The following is a 16,066-nucleotide window of genomic DNA, read 5'->3' as shown; positions in this document are numbered from 1 at the left end:
GTGCCTCCTGGTACTTAGTGCTCAGCAATGTCAGTTGCTATGATTACTATTATTATTTCAGCCAAAGTGGGCTGCTGGCTGCTCCCCATTGTGTTCTCATTCTTTCCCCACTCCCTCACCTTGGCTCTCCCTGTTGCCTCCAAAAATGACTGTCCTCACAGTCCTTTCTCCTCCTGTTGAAACCTTTCCAATCCTCAAGTCCATACCAACTTCTCCAGGAGCCATTCCCTGATTCCCACAGCCAGAGGGATCTTTCCTTCCATGAAAGGACCCCACCCCACGTTGTCAGTCTTTTCTCTCTACATTGACCTTTATCCTCCTAGTCTGTCGACTTGTCTCAACTCTCCTTCAAGAGTGGACATCCCTGAGCCCAGCCACTGCCTTAGTCATGACTGCATTTCTTGTAGTGTCTTGCTAAGTGCCTTACACAGAATTCAAGCTCCCCATAGTTCTTTGCTGAATTGGGGCAGATATTCATGGCCTTCAAGGCCCGTACCCCAGCTGGACACCTCCAACGCACCCTTTTTTTACTCATGACTCCCCATGCTGACTCTGCAAGACACATGTTCTTCCACCTCAGGTGTGTTCTTCCCAGCCCTTACTTCCAAACCACATCACTCTCCTTCCAGATGCCTCTTCTGTGTCCATAGCCTCCAGAAAAATTGCTTGGTTACTTCAGACACTCAGTCTTTTTTTCCCTGTGCCTCTCTCCTTTAGCCGCCCCCCCACCCCCACCCCAATGCCCTCTCTTAATCCCCTCAGGACTCCTGTCGTTATTTCTGGACTGAAATCAGGCCTTTGTGTACTCATTTCTACCGTGTGCATCAATCATGCATTTATTTGTGAGCCTTCCTTTTCTTTTTTACATAATCACTGAGCTCTGAGGGATTTGAGCAAAGACGGTCTCTCCTGCCCTAGCTGGTTTGGTTCAGTGGCTAGAGCTTTGACCTGTGGACTGAAGGGTCCCGGGTTCGATTCCCGTCAAGGGCACATACCCGGGTTGCAGCCTCAATCCCCAGTAGGGCTCGTGCAGGAGGCAGCAGATCAATGATTCTCTGTCATCATTGATGTTTCTCTCTCTCTCTCTCTCCCTCTCCCTCCTTCTCTGAGATCACTAAAAATACATTTTAAAAAAGGGGGGTCTCTCCCCCTGCCTGTACCCAGCACCTGACTTTCTCCACACACCAGGACTCACTGCCAGAGAGAAAGATAGCTTGTGAGACCTGCATCTGGGAAGATGGACTGGGCCTCCCTCCCTTCCCAGGTTTACTTACCATTTCACACTCCCTACTTCCCATGACCGAGTCTTAAGGCAGTTTCTAAGTCACATGTCCCTTGCTGGGATATGTTAGAGAGCCTGCAAGAACCCTAAGAGACACGAGGCAGAAAAGTACAGGCTACCTCTCTCTCCTCTACCCTGGTTACCATGGGAAGTTTTTTTTTTTAAAGGCTCCTGAGCCCAGGCTTCTCACAGACTGCTCAGCTAAGCACCTAGCAGAAGAGATGAGCTCCATGGGACCGGCCTTGTCTCCCCTGAGTCTTCCTAGAATCTCTGCCCATACACGCCTGAGGGGCTCCTCTTCTGCTCCTCTTTGTGGTCTGGGCCTCCTGGACTTTTTCTTTCTCCTTCTCCTCTTCTTCCCATACTTAGCTTTTTCTTTTCTTTTTTTTTTTTTCTTCTGAATATTTACCATGTAACAGTCCTATACTATCCCCTTGGCAAACATCAGATCATTTATTCTTTTTTTGTTTTTTTGTTTTTTTAATATATATATTTTTTATTTCAGAGAGGAAGGAAGAGGGAGAGAGAGATAGAAACGTCAATAATGAGAGAGAGCCCTAGCAGGTTTGGCTCAGTGGATAGAGCGTCGGCCTGCGGACTGAAGGGTCCTGGGTTTGATTCCTGTCAAGGGCATGTACCTTGGTTGCGGGCACATCCCAGTAGGGGGTGTGCAGGAGGCAGCTGATCGATCTTTCTCTCTCATGGATGTTTCTGACTATCCCTCTCCCTTCCTCTCTGTAAAAAATTAATAGAATATATTTTTAAAAATAATGAGAGCGAATCAGCTGCCTCCTGCACACCCTACACTAGGGATCAAGCCCAAAACCCGAGCTTACAACCTGGGCATGTACCCTGACCGGGAATTGAACCGTGACCCCTTGGTTCATAGGTTGACGCTCAACTACTGAGCCACGCTGGCTGGGAAGATCATTTATTCTTAACAATAACCCTTATTATGGTCATGGTTAAAGTATGGCTCATAAAGGGTTAAGAAACCTGACCAAAGTTACACAACTAGTAAGTGATGGGGCCATTCATTCATTCAACAGATATTACCGGGTGTCCACCTTGTGCCAGGATTCAAAGCTCCAGAAGGTCATCTGGTTTAAACTCAGGGCTCGAGATCACTCCTGATCTGGCCATCCTGATACAGCAGCCGAAGCCACAATCCATCCCCCAGCCCACACTTTCCACACACTCTCCACAAAGGCAATCAAAAACGCTCCGTCCCCAAAGGCTGGTGAGATCTCTGAGGACTGTCCCATTGAGTTGGATTGCGCCTTGCATTCCAGGTTCTGAACATGGGATCAAATGCCAATTCATAGAGTTTTGAAGTGGCAGATTAATAGAGGGGGCAGGTCCCCAACTCCAAATAAAGTGTTTCATGGGACCAGATATAACAAGTGGAAGGCAGGAAGGAAGGGAGGGAAGATAATTAGGATTTACTGAGGATCTCCTTTGTATCATATGCTGTTCAAGGCCCTTTCACTTACGCCTCATTATTATCCCTATTGTTTTAGTGAGCAAACTAAAACTCAGAAAAACAAAATGACTTCCCCGAGGCCACAGAGCCAATAAGTGACTTAATCCTGAATATGTCTGATTCAGAGCCTGTGCAATTTCTCCTAGCAGGTCACAACAATGGAGAACCTGCTGTCAAGTCTGGTAATACCTGGCTATTTGAGGTCCCAGCTGACCTAGGTGTGGCATCCTAGATGCCAAGTTTTCTTCCTCACTGACCCAGCCCTGTCATTTCATCTCTGGTTCCCACCTTTCTCAGTTGTATTGCCTAGGCGGGATCAGGGAGCTACATAAGTATTCTGGCTAGGATTGGGGAGCGGGTTGTGTGGCTTTGGGATGCAGCTAGGCAGACCCCCACCCAGGATTTCAGGATCTGAGAGAAGAAGTGATAAGCCTCCTGGGCCGTAATTGGATGGATAAATGAAGAAGAGGCTGGGGCGTGGCTTCAAGTCCACATGGCTCTGGTTGGGAGGCCGATGACCGTGGGGACTGAGGCAGGTGGAGAGAACTAAGCAAGTCCCTTCCCCTGTGCCCCTCCCTCCCTCGGTGTCAACAAAGGTGATGTGGTTTCCCCTGTGGTCTGTCGCCCTAGACACCTGCAGTTCTGAGTATATGTGTATGCGTCTATGTGCCAACAAAGCTGTGAGGGGACACAAGGAGAAAGCGGTGGGACAGGATGGGGAGGGGCAGGAAGCCAAAGACAGGCTCTCCTCAACCCCAGGATGAAGAGAGAGCAACGAATATACAAGATGGCAAAGATCACCCCCTTGATGACTCCAGGTGCTCAGGAACATCAGGAGAGAGCCCCAAGAGAGGCATTGTGGGTATCAGGGCCCCTGGTTGGGGCTGGGAGTCAAGGAACTTGAATTCTAGGCCTGGTTCTGCCATTAACTTCCTGGGTCTCACCTTTCTAAGTCTTAGTTTCCTGCTTTGTAAAATAACAATAATTTGGCTACCTACCTCACTGGGCTGCTCTGAGATCATATGAATAATATATGCAAAAGTTTGGACCAATGTGAGGTTTAGAAGTATTGTCCTGAGAGCGTAAGAAATATTATAATTACTTACTCTAGCCCTGGGTACAACACACCACGTGCGTGCACGCGCACACACACGCTCCACAGTGGAGATAAAGAACATTAAAGGCAAAAACAAAAACACAGCCTCTGCCCTCATATAGATCACAATGTGTTGAAGAAACAAAACAAACACATAAAATACTTGAAAGCCTCTTGGGAAGCCAACTATTTTAAAAATCTCACTATCTGTGCGATCTTGGCCAAGTCACAAGTCCTCTGGGCCTCAGTTTTGTCATCTGTCAAATGAGGGAGCTGGTTTGGATCATCTCTACTTATTTTTCTGAGTCTAAAGCAGTTTTCTGATTCGGTTATTCCAAGTGTAAATGGGTACATAGCAAAGAGGAGAGACTTGAGCAGAGCCTGGCTGGAACGAAGCAGGCGAGTGTTGAGCTGGGTTTTACAGGAGCCCAGAAATGTGAGTCAGTGTGGGGGCAGGGGGGTGACATTCCAGGTAGGGAGAAAGGCATGTGCCAGGGCAAGGCAAGGAAGCAGAGGGGTGGCAAACAGATTAGCAGGCTCAGGAATGAGGTTGGTGAGGATTGAGGGAGTCTGGGGAGGAAGTCAGGTCTGGAGGAGGAGAAGGGGCAGTCCCCAGGGCTGAGGCAGCTGAGACACGAAAGTGGGGGAGGAATATGGGTGGGAAGACTCCCTCTCAGCCCCAGAGGTCGGTGCCAAAGCCCATGCAGCCAAACTCCACCCAGGAGAGAGGGAAGGAAAGGTTCCCTTGCCAAGAGGCTCCACCCACCAGACAAGGCCCATTCCTCCCTTCCCCTTTATCCCAGTCTCACCCCCAACTTGGAGGTGAGGGTCCCCTGAAGCCAGAGCCTCATTAGTGATAGAAACAAACAGCTGGGGTCACTGCCATCTCCCTCCATAACAATAATGTCAGCATAGTAATAATAATAATAATAATAATAATAATAATAATAAATAATAGTGATGCTGATGCTGATAATGAAATAAACTACTCCTCACTTGCCCTGTGATAAAACTTCCCAACACCAAAACCTCCCATTCCATTTACACGCCCGTTCCATTTACTGGAATCTTTGCTCCTAAGAGCTGCAAGTGATTTGTAAGATTATCTAGTCTGTAGGATCCCCCAACCCCGATAACACATCAAAATCACTTGGAAGAACCTGTGAAAACAGATTCCTGGGCCTCCTCATAGACCTGCTCAGACCCTTTGGGGTAGGGGGTACCCAGTAATCTGCAGCTCCCAGGTAATTCTAAATCGGGGTTAGGTTTGGGACCCCCTGGCCTAATCCAAACCACTCCTTTTACAGATGAGGAAACTGAAGACCCGCGGGGAAAGTAACTTGCTAGAGACGACCTGGTTAGTCATGAATCAGAGAGGGGAGCTGGCAGAGAACTCGGGCGTCCCAGCTTCTAGGTCAGCGCTCCTTCCACAGTCCGCACTGCCCAGCCCGCAGATGCCTGTGCCAGCAGAGATTACAGTCAGGGAGGCAGCCACCGGGCCATACACTAATCATGAGCAAGAAGAAATTCGTCTGAGTTGCAGAATGTTTTTCTGCAGCCAGCTCACGATTACTCGCTCCAACGGGCCCCTGCAGGGATGCCGGGGTCCACCCACTGGTGAGCCTGGGGCTTCGGCTTTGCTCCGTGCCCCCAACAGCACCCTCTGTAGCCCCAGTGGCTATATTGGCTGGAGGGCAGAGTCCCACCTTGTTACAAATTGTAAAGGTGCCTCTTAGGAGGCACTGATCTGCAGCCAGGGAACCCCCCCCCCAAGACCTTGAGCAGGTCCTGGCCTAAGGGCACTCACCTCTCTTCCCCAGGAGTGGCTTTTGGGGTGGGTTTGGACAGGCCCCTGCATGTCTAGGGAGAGGAGGCAGGAAAGGAGCAATGAGCTGAGGTGAGGGTGAAAGAGGGTGAAATGGGGTGAAGGTGGCTACGAAGGGACATGGGTGGGAGTGTCCTTACTAAGACTTTGAAGTACTCCACCCACATGGGACCACCACTGCACTCTTTCTCATTGAGTGTGACTTATTTATGGAGCGTCTACTCTGTGCCAGGTTCTTGGGCACGGCACAGAGGCAAAAGAAGCCACAGGTCCTATCATGGAGGAACGCATCATTTCCTGGAGAGCAGGAGGCCGCCGAGAAGAGCCCGGATGAGAGAGCTTGTCAGACAGGGGCTCCAACAGCCTGTGCTGCCGAGGAGATGCTGGGTTCACAGGGTCACAGCAGTTCCGTGTTGGAAAGGACCCAATGCATGACCGGGTCCTTTAGCCTGGGGCGCTAATCCTGCTCCGACCGGCCCCCTCCGTGCCGGAGGCAGTAGTTGGGAGGCTGAGAGACAAGGCCGCTCCACTCTGGGGCAGACCCTGAGGATGGGCTCCACGCTTCTCCACCCTGAGCTTTAAAGGAACCGTTTAAAAACCTGCAGAGGAATGGTGAAGGGAGGCTGCGGCATATTGTGCTTAAAAGCAAGAATTTGGAGTCCGGCTGCTTGGGTTGGTGTTGGTCGCTTACCCACTGCGTGATCGTCAGCACGGAATTTGACCTCTCGGAGGCTCGGTTTCCTCATCTGCAGATGGCGGCGGTATGGAGCGCCTGCCATATTAGGGTTGTTGTGAGGACTCCTGAGATCAGGACATGAAGTGCTCAGCACAGAGCCTGACGCACACAGGGCTCTGCTGGGGATGGAGCTCGTTGCTGACATTAGTAATAGGAGACAGTGTCCTGTCTCGTCTGTCCCTCTAAGCCGCAGTTTTCCCCCACAAATGCAATCTCAATGATGCTGACCTAATTTATGCAAAGGAGCCCAAACGGGTCTCTAACCCAAGCTGACCCCTGTGGGGCGTGCAGGGTGGCTTGGCTGGGCTCTGGGAATGCGGACACTTGCTAGACCAACCCTCCCGAGGTCCTCTGGTCTTGTCTCAGTTGCGTCAGTCGAGGGGAACCTGGACCCAGCTGCTGGGAATGCCCAAACCGGCTGTAGAAAGAGCCTTGCCTCCTCTCCCCAATCCTGGCAACAGCACATCTGGAGTGATCTGCACATCTGGCTGCATCCCTGGAGTAATAGCCACAGCTGCTGACATTTGAGGGAGGAGAGATCTAGCTCCTCAGCCAGGGCCTGGGGGGCTATAAATAACTAGCTAAGAGGACCAGGGGGACAAGGTTGACCTTTGGTGGGGCGGGAGCGGCTGGCAACTTCCCCCACCCCCTTGGGTCCAGAGCCAGAGTTTTAGCAAAACAGGAAGAGACAGCAGCAGCAGCTGCTGGGAAAGTAGGAGTGGCTCCTCTTCCCCCACTTGCCTGGGGCCTTCGGATCCCAGCCAGGACCTGGGAGAGGTGGAGTCATCTAGGCGGGAGAAGGGGGGGCAGACCCATACAGACTCCTGGTGCCCTCCTATGGCTCTTCTGGGGCACAGGCAAGAGAGAAGGAAGTGGAGAAGGGCAGCCCAGTGGGCTGTGCCCTCCCTCCTGGCTCCCTCCTTTTCTGTTCCCCCATCAGTGGGACAACAGGAAGGACAGACATTCGAAATTGAGCATAAAATACATCTGCTGACCCAGCCAATGTATCTACAGGCCCAGGGGCACGTCAAGCCCGCCTCCCTCTCTCATCCCCTTCCAGCCCACAGGTGGGCTGAGCCTAAGCGCAGGTGCGTGGGAGAGAGGGCGCTAGACAGGAGGAAGGACGCCTCTGGGCTTCTGGAGAGGGGCCCAGGGCCTGGCCTCAATGAATGATGAAGAACTTCTCCATGAACTATGGAGGTGGGTGGCTCTGGGTGACTGCGTGTCTGGAGTAACAGGGCATTACAGAGACAAGCTCTGGAGAGCCACACGCCAGCTCAGAGGGCCTTGTGAAATGCAGGGATAAAGAGGTTACCCAGGAAATGTTGCCTTGTCCAGGCCGCTGGGCCACTCAAAGTCTGCCCTGCGTATCCAACTGGGTGGTGATATCTCCAGTGGGGTCTGCATCTAAATCTGTGGGGACCTGTCATCGCTTCTTAGCCTGGAGCCCCGAGTTTTGCCTGCAGGGGGGTCTGGACCAGCACTGTTCAATAGAAACAGAATGTGACTTTAAATTTTTTTTTTACAAAAAGTAAAAGTAAAAAGGTAAAGTTCACATTAATAGTATATTTATTTAACCTAATATATGTAAAATATTGTCATTCAACATGTAATCAAAACAAAAAACTGCTAATAGTTTACATCCTTTGTTTCATACCAAGTCTTTGAAATCCAGTTTAGATTTTATACTTATAGCGTATTTCAATTCTAACTATCAAAATTGCAAGTGATGAAAAGTAAAATAAAATAAAAAGCCTTAGCCAGTTTGGCTCAGTGGATAGAGTGTCGGCCTGTGGACCGAAGGGTCCCAGGTTCAATTCTGGTCAAGGGCAGGTACCCTGGTTGCAGGCTCCTCCCCAGCCCGGGCCCTGGTGAGGGTGTGTGCAGGAGGCAACCAATCAATGTGTTGCTCTCACATCGATATTTCTCTCAGTCTTCCGAGGAGAAGATTGGGCTCAGTAGGAATGGACGATGCTTTGAAATCATTCTTATAGAGAGCGCTCATACTGATTGATAGGAAACACTAAAACAATGCTAGACTAAAGTTCAAAGCCCAGAAACGGCTCTTCAGGGAAAGAGGAAGCACAGCGAGTAAGCAAAGGTAGGGAAATGTTCAAAGTAACGCCAATTAAAACAAGATAAAGGTAGAAGCCACTTTCAGACGTCAGTGAGAGTGTGGTGAAATGTACACGTTGTTGTTGGTGGTGTAACCCCTTTTGAAATCAGTTTGGCAATATATAGTGAGAGCTATAACATGTTTTTACCCTTTGGCTCAATAACTCCACCCAATGTACCTAAACTAGCTGTCTATAGCCGAAACAGAATGGAATAAGTGCATAATGATGTCCACCACCACACGATTTGTAATGGGGAAAATTAGAAACAATTTGAACACCTACAGCTGGAAAATTGTGAAGTAAATTATATTTCCACTTAATAGAAAATTATAAAGCTGTTAAAAAGATGCATATGAATGCAGCCTAGAATCTCAGGAGAATATAGATTTGTGTATGCCCTGTGATGGCAACTGTATTAAACACACACACACACACACACACACACACACACACACACACACACCCCACATAAGCACAGAGAAAAAGTTTCAGAGGAAATACATGCAATAGTAATGGTTATGTAAGGTGGCATGAGTATACACATTTTTCTAGTTATTTAATAATTGTCAACCTTGTAAAGAGCTGTGGTGAGTGGGGGTGAAGGTTGACCAGAATCTTAGACTGAGCTACTCGTAGGCTCCTGACATCCTCTTGGAGGTCATGAATTTATTCACTTAGCAGGTGCAGGTGTATCCTGGGCTCTGCCCATGTGCCGGGCACTGTCATTGCGGGTGTTAGCTCAGCGCTGTCCTGAAGGGAAAAGCCCGGGTTCCCGCCTGGGTTCCCAGGTGCTCTGGCCACTGGAAGCTCCTGGCGTTCCACTGGCTCCTGTGCCCCTGCTGAGCAGGACCTGGTCCTGGGCCTGGTCCTGGAGGGGCAGCCCCAGAGGGCAGAGCCAAGGGAGGTCGAGAGCAGATACTGGGGAAAGGGAACAGTGTGTGTGGGTAGCAAAGGCCCAGGGAGGTTCGGGGAGGGTGGGAGGGATCGCCAAGGAGCTTAGGGGATGGGAGGGCTGCTCTGCTCTGGGGGAGGGGTTGGCAGGCTGTGGTCAGCCACCTGCCATTTCACATCGCCTGAAGGTGCCGTGAGATGTAAGTGGGCCATCACCTTCCCCCCCCCCCCCCCACATACACAGGAACTCCACCTGGGCCCCCACCTACGGGCACCATCCGCTGGGAAGCCTCCTGCTCCTCCCCCCTCAGTTATCTTCCTACAGTGACACACTGGGGCCTTGAAATAACACGTCTTTATTTACGCCATCATTTCCACATCATTTGCCTATGATTCATTTGTTGTCAAGAGGCATTAAAACCTCCAGGCCCACTTCCCAGGCACCCACCGGTCCTTGTTCCACCCCTCCTGTGCCCCCCCCCCCCCTCTTGCCCAGCTCTCACCCTCATCCCTGCTCCCTGAAACCAGCATTCCCCAGTCCCACTTGCACCCCCACCCCAGCTCCTCCCTCCCTGGCCTTTGTTGGGGAGTAGGAGGCAGGGGCTGGGGCTGTGAAGGGCCCAGATCACATCTGTCTGCTTCCCTGCCCAGACCCCGGCCTGGGGGAGTCCTCCAGCCCTAGGACCAGGATGACCTCATGCAAGCAGGAAGCTCTGGGAGAGGGAAGACCCTTCTCTTTGCCTAGAAGCAGGAAGCTCTGGAACCCCCATCCCTTTCTGCGACCCCCACCCTTCACTTCCTCAGGCTGGATTTTCCTCATACCTCAAGGCTGGTCCCTGGTCCTGCCCCCTCACTCTGTTTCCTACATGGCACACGGGTATAAAGTTTCCACCATGTGTGCACGTGTGTGTGTGTGTGTGTGTGTGTGTGTGTGTGTGTGTGTGTGTATTGTGGCTAAGAAGAGTTGTCTTTCACACACTCATTACCCAGTAAGGCTGTAAGGCTTTGGGGGGCCCCAGGCCTCCCAGGGGAATCTAGGTGAGCCCGGGGAGCTGTAAGGTGGGGGAGGCGGGGGAGGAAGAGAGCGAGGGGCGAGCAGGGGGCTGCCAGAAGCGGGGTTGGGGCGAGGGGAGCTGCTGTGGTTGGGTTATCTGATGTGAGGAGCCAGGTGTGCTCTGGGGGTGGGGGAAGAGCCGCCTAAGAGGCAGAAACTGCAGAGCGGCCTGGAGACACAGAAACAAGACAGGCTGAGCGGCACGGAACCAAAAGGGAGATAGAGGGAGACCAGATCCCTCCCCGTCAGAGCCTGGCTTTCCTCCTTGAGTTCTGGAGGCCACCCATGGGTGGGGGCAATGTCCTCCTGGCCACCCTGTTCCTTGGTGCCCTGCCCCAGGGACACCTGCTCCTCCAGCTCCCAGAGAAGCAGGCCGAGGTGGGGGTGGCCAGGGACTGTGGCGTGGGGACAGGGTCCGGCCTTATCCATGAATCAGAGCAGTTGGAGACAGTTGAGGGTCTATAATCTCGGTTGGGGGTTGACGGGTGGAGGAGGTTTTGCAGGAGGAGATAATGGGGCGAGGCAGAGCCCTGGCCTGGAACAGGGGGCCCAGGGCCAGGAGCCCCTCTACCAGCTCCCCCCCCCCCCCCCGCAGGGTCCCCTGCCTGGGGAGGCTCCACTCAAGACAGAAGCTGCCCTGCTGCCCTGGAGCTGGGTGGGGCATGGTGGGCAGGCGGAGTGCCTGGCTGGGGCGCCATCTCAGTCCTTCAATGACAGGGCCCACCTGTGAGTTCCAACTCCCACCCCTTCAGCCTTGACTTGGGCTGTGAGGGGAGGGTGACCCCTGTAAGGAAGAGGATGCCTGCTTAGAGGAGGGGATGCCCAGGTGCTGATGAACATACTAGTAAAGGCTAATAGTTCTCAGGCATCTACTACTGGCCAGGCACAACTCTAGACGCTGTGTGTGAACTCACACCTATGCAGTGGGTCCCATTACCTTCACTTTACGGAAGCGACAGCACAAGTACACGTGGCCGGCAGCCCCACCGAAGTTCAGATCCTGCTCCCCTCGGTGCTGCTTCTGCCGTCCTCACCCGCTACCCTAGGTGAGGCCCTGCCAGGCACCATGCTGCAAGCCTTTCTTTGTGTTACCTCCACAAAGACTCTGTGTCCCCATGCATAGAAGAGGAAACCCAGAGGGGTCAAGTAATTCCCCCCAAGTTGTACAGCGAGTGACAGACACTATCAGAGGCAGACGATCTACTTGTACAGTCCATGTTCTTATGCACCACCTTGCTGCTTCCCTCCAGGCTGGGAGTGGCAGGGAGGGGGGCTGGGAGAGCACCTGAGCGCTCTCTGCCTTTGCAGCCTTCACAGCCTAGCACCTTGCTGGCTTGTGGTGGGAGGAGCTCAAAGAATGAACTAACAACCAAGAGAAACAACAGCGGACAGACATCTCCCAAGGCCACTGGTATCCTGCCCAGCGACAGCGTTCCCTCCCCTCCCATCCATTCCTCCACCACCTCAAGGCTTTCCTGTCAACACAGCAGAAGGCAGCGAGCCCCTTGGGGTGGGGTCCCTATCAGAGCGGAAGTGGGGCTGGCCTCTCTGCCACCTCCTTTATCTCGTCTCCCCATCCCCACTTTATCACCCAGGGCTCTTCCACCATCCCCTCCCTGCCACCCCCGTGGGGCTCCAGGGGGAGAGAGGGGAAGACATTTAAATCAATGGATGGGGGGAGGGACGGGGGTGGGGTGGGGAAAACAGAGGGACCCCAGGAAGGGGTGGCCCTGGCACTCTGAAGCTGGTGCCCTCAGTCCTGCAGGCCCAGGGTGGGCTAACCTTGGTGGATGAGCCTCTGCTGATGGGCTGCTTGATCGGGTAGGCAAATGGAGAAACAGGAACCAGGCGCAGACGTGGGGCCCCTGCCTCCCCTCACCCGAGCCCCGAGCCCCGTGCCAGCTGCCACAGATGTTCACAGGCATCTCTGGGATTCTTAATTAGATGGGGTGGCACAGGCCTTTCCAGACGCCTTTAGGGTTCTGAGTGCAAGTGAAGGGGGCAGTGGGGAGGCCCCGTGGAGCTAGATGAGGATGGCCAGGCTCCGTGACATGTGACTTCTCCACCCCCCACCACGATAGGGATGCCTACGGAGCGTTCTGCGCACTGCCCGTGGCCTTTCTCCTCTCAGCAGCCAGTATCTAGGAGACCATTTCTTTCTTTCCCGAGTCCAGCTCAGACAGAATTTGCAGAACAATTCAGCTTGGAATTTGACACTTGATCCACTCCTCCCTGCATCCCTATATCAGATATCACTGGATCTCTGATCCTTGGCTCAGATACGGTTTAATTCCCTAAGGATCTGTCCACACTTGGGGTGAGACTCTTGGGTCCTAAGGACGGAGGGGTTGTGGAAGCATGGACGGGTTTCCCAAATTGCAGTGGGTGCCTGGGTCTTTGCAACTATTCCCTTCTGCAACCCAGTCTCCCATCACACACCCGCTTCTCTGGCTCCCTCTGAGGTCACGAACAGCCGGACCACAGAGCACTGATATCAACCTGCAGGAGGGGCTTGGCCTAGGGCTCTGTGTGAATTAACTTTGTGCATGGTCTACAGACCTAAGTTTTGGAAGATTCAAGGCCACGAGGATGGTCAGAATACTGAGTGACAAAATGAGGACTCAAAAATTTGAGCAGGCTAAGATGTGGGATGATAAATCAAATCAGATAAATATGAAGAGGGAAAAATGCCAATTCTGCATTTTGGTACAGAAAGCAAACTGTCCACCTACAGATAGATGCTTTTAGGGAGAGGTAGTTAGCATGTGGGTTCTGAAGCCACAGGGACTTAACTTCTCAGTTTCCAAAGTTCAGAGGAAGGTGTTTAAATTTGCATAAGTCTGTTTGCATCTCATTTTCTAGTAGGGACCCGAGCAGGATTTTTTAAACTTGATGTCTCTTATGTAGAGCAGACGCTCACAAAAGTGGGTAGTACATGGCTTTGTGTTCATTCATTCATTCATTCATCCACCTTTTCAGCTAATTTATGGAATCCCTCCCTCCTTTGCTCCAGTCTGGAAGGGAGCCCCAGAGGCAAAACAGAAACTTGAAACCCACTACAATGTACACTTCATTCTACAAATAGGGTAGGTGCACAATTCTACCCAGATGGGGCAGGCGGGGGGTATAGCAGGGTGACATCCAGGGAAGAACTTATGGGAGAATGAAGCCTGAACTAGAAATCAAAGGAGCAGTAGGAGTTTGCCCAGTTGAGAAAACTGGGGGAGAGAGAGCAGTGGAGGGCATGTCAGGAAATAACATGTAAAAATGCATACAGTGTGGATCTCAAAGTGTAGTCTGGGGATCCCTACGGGTCCCTAAGCCCCATTTAGGGGCTCTGCAAGGTCAATACTCTTTTCACAATAATATTAAGACATCGTTTGCCTTCTTACTCTTATTTCCTCACTTTTGTACAGAGGAGTTGTCCAGAGCTTCCATGACGTGTGATATCCTAACAGATGGATTGTAGAAGCAGATATGAGAACTAGCTGCCTTCTAGTAAGCCAGCGTTAAAGAGATTTGCGAGACTGTAAAACCATACCCTGTTGTCACTAAATTTGTTCTGCTTTGGGAAAAAGGTTGTTTTAATAAAAATTATGTGAACTTATAATAGACTAGAGGCTCAGTGCACAAAATTTGTGCATTGGAGGAGGGGGTCCCTCAGCCAGGCCTGCGCCCTCTCACAGCCCAGGACCCCTTGGGGGATGTCTGACTGCCAGCTTAGACTCGATCCCCCCAGGGATCGGGCCTAAGCTGGCAGTCAGACATCCCTCTCGCAGTCTGGGGCTCTCATAGTCCGGGACCCCTCGCTCCTTACTGCCTGCCTGCAGTGGAGGCGGGAGATTCCCGCCACCGCTGCTGCGCTCACCAGCCGTGAGCCTGGCTTCTGGCTGAGCACTGACCACCATGGGGCAGCTCCTGCATTGAGCGTCTACCCCCTGGTGGTCAGTGTGCGTCATAGCAAACAGTCATTTTGCTGTTCGGTCGATTGACATATTAGCCTTTTATTGTATAGGATTCATTACTGTTATTTTTAAATACGTTTTTCAAATTTCTTAATTTAAATTTCTAACATGGTAAATATTGGTGGATATAACCGACAGAAACAAAAGCTCTTTGCAGTCCTTATTTTTCTCTTGAGAACCGCTGGTTCGTGGAGGCAGGCTGCCAACACACACGGTTGGAGACCAGTAAGTGGTTGAAGGTGGCAGGAGCTTGAGTTCCAACATCTGGACAGTGGCACGTGACCCTGGAGAAGCAGACAGACCTGATCATAGTAGGCTTTATCTCACCAAAGGAGCTGGGACCTGGGACCTGGGAAGTGCTTGGGTAAAAATGAGAAGCAATAACAAAACAAATACATAGAGTAAACCTGATGTTTGAAGCTCATTTTGATTCCCCTTCTTGGGGCATGAGCCACTTCTTACCAGAGAATACCAACATTAATTATGGGCTGGTTGTGTGTGCAATGAAATTGGGTGGTGGTGGTCATTGGGGAAGCAAAGCTGGCAAAGAAAGACCATAATTGAAGGAAGTTTGGGGACCGTATTAACGAGAGTTCCATGTGTTTCAGTTTATGTGCCTACTTTCCCATCTCTTTCCCACACTTTGCTCTCCAAGCGGACTGTTTCAGTTGGGACCCATTTGGCTTATTAAGTTGCATCCCTGCCCCCTGGTGGCCAGATGGCATAATGATGCCTCCCAGCTGAAGTAGATATTCCTGGAGCCTGCAGGAGGAGCCCATAGCTCCAGAGGCCTAAGAGATCACCTGGGGCCAGTCCAGAAAGCCCAGCAAGGATCAGTGGTCAGGGGATGAGAGCAGTGTCAACATCCGATGCAAATTGATTTGACCATCCCTCCACTGGCAACGTAATAATGATGCTGGCCAGCATTTGTGATTCATGGCTACGCCCAGGTAAGTGTGATAAATGTTTTACACAGATTATAACACAACAACAAACCTGGAAGTAAGTACTATTATTGTTACTGTTGTATAGATCAAGATTCTGAGGCTCAAAAACATTAAGTAACTTGCCCAAGGTCATACAGGTAATAAGTGGCAGAACCAGGACAGGGACCCAGCAGGTTATACTGTTAAATGTTATGCTTTGTGGCTTCTGCTTGTACTGCTTGGTTATGGTCTGTTTATAGGTCTGTCTTCTCCCACGGGATTGTGCCTTTCTCCGGGGCAGTGACTGTCTTATTCATCGCTGTATCCCCAGCACTGAGTGCAGTTGCTGTGTTTGTGCTTGGAAACAACCAGGCTGGACCTCAGAGGGAACCTGGGGCCGGCATGAAAGGTGCTCAGAGGCCCCAGGCACCAGAGCTCAGCCTTAGAGGGTTATTGGCTAAGGTGTGAGTGTCAGAATCTTCCCTGGCGGTGACTCCAGAGGTGTCCTGGAAAGCCAGAGAGCAGGTCCCTTACGTGTTCTGCTTGGTCACTGGTGTGAGGAGAGATGAACACCACCAAGTGCCTGCAGTGTCAGGGACTCAGCGTCACAGAAATAGAGAAAGGACAGGAGTGGGGGAGAGAGGAGAGTGGGGGGAAGAGAGAAGCCAAGCCCACAGCCCAAACCTGTCCA

Source organism: Eptesicus fuscus, chromosome 7 (assembly GCF_027574615.1).
Source record: "Eptesicus fuscus isolate TK198812 chromosome 7, DD_ASM_mEF_20220401, whole genome shotgun sequence".
Lineage (NCBI taxonomy): Eukaryota > Metazoa > Chordata > Mammalia > Chiroptera > Vespertilionidae > Eptesicus > Eptesicus fuscus.
This window is presented reverse-complemented; position numbering follows the sequence as displayed.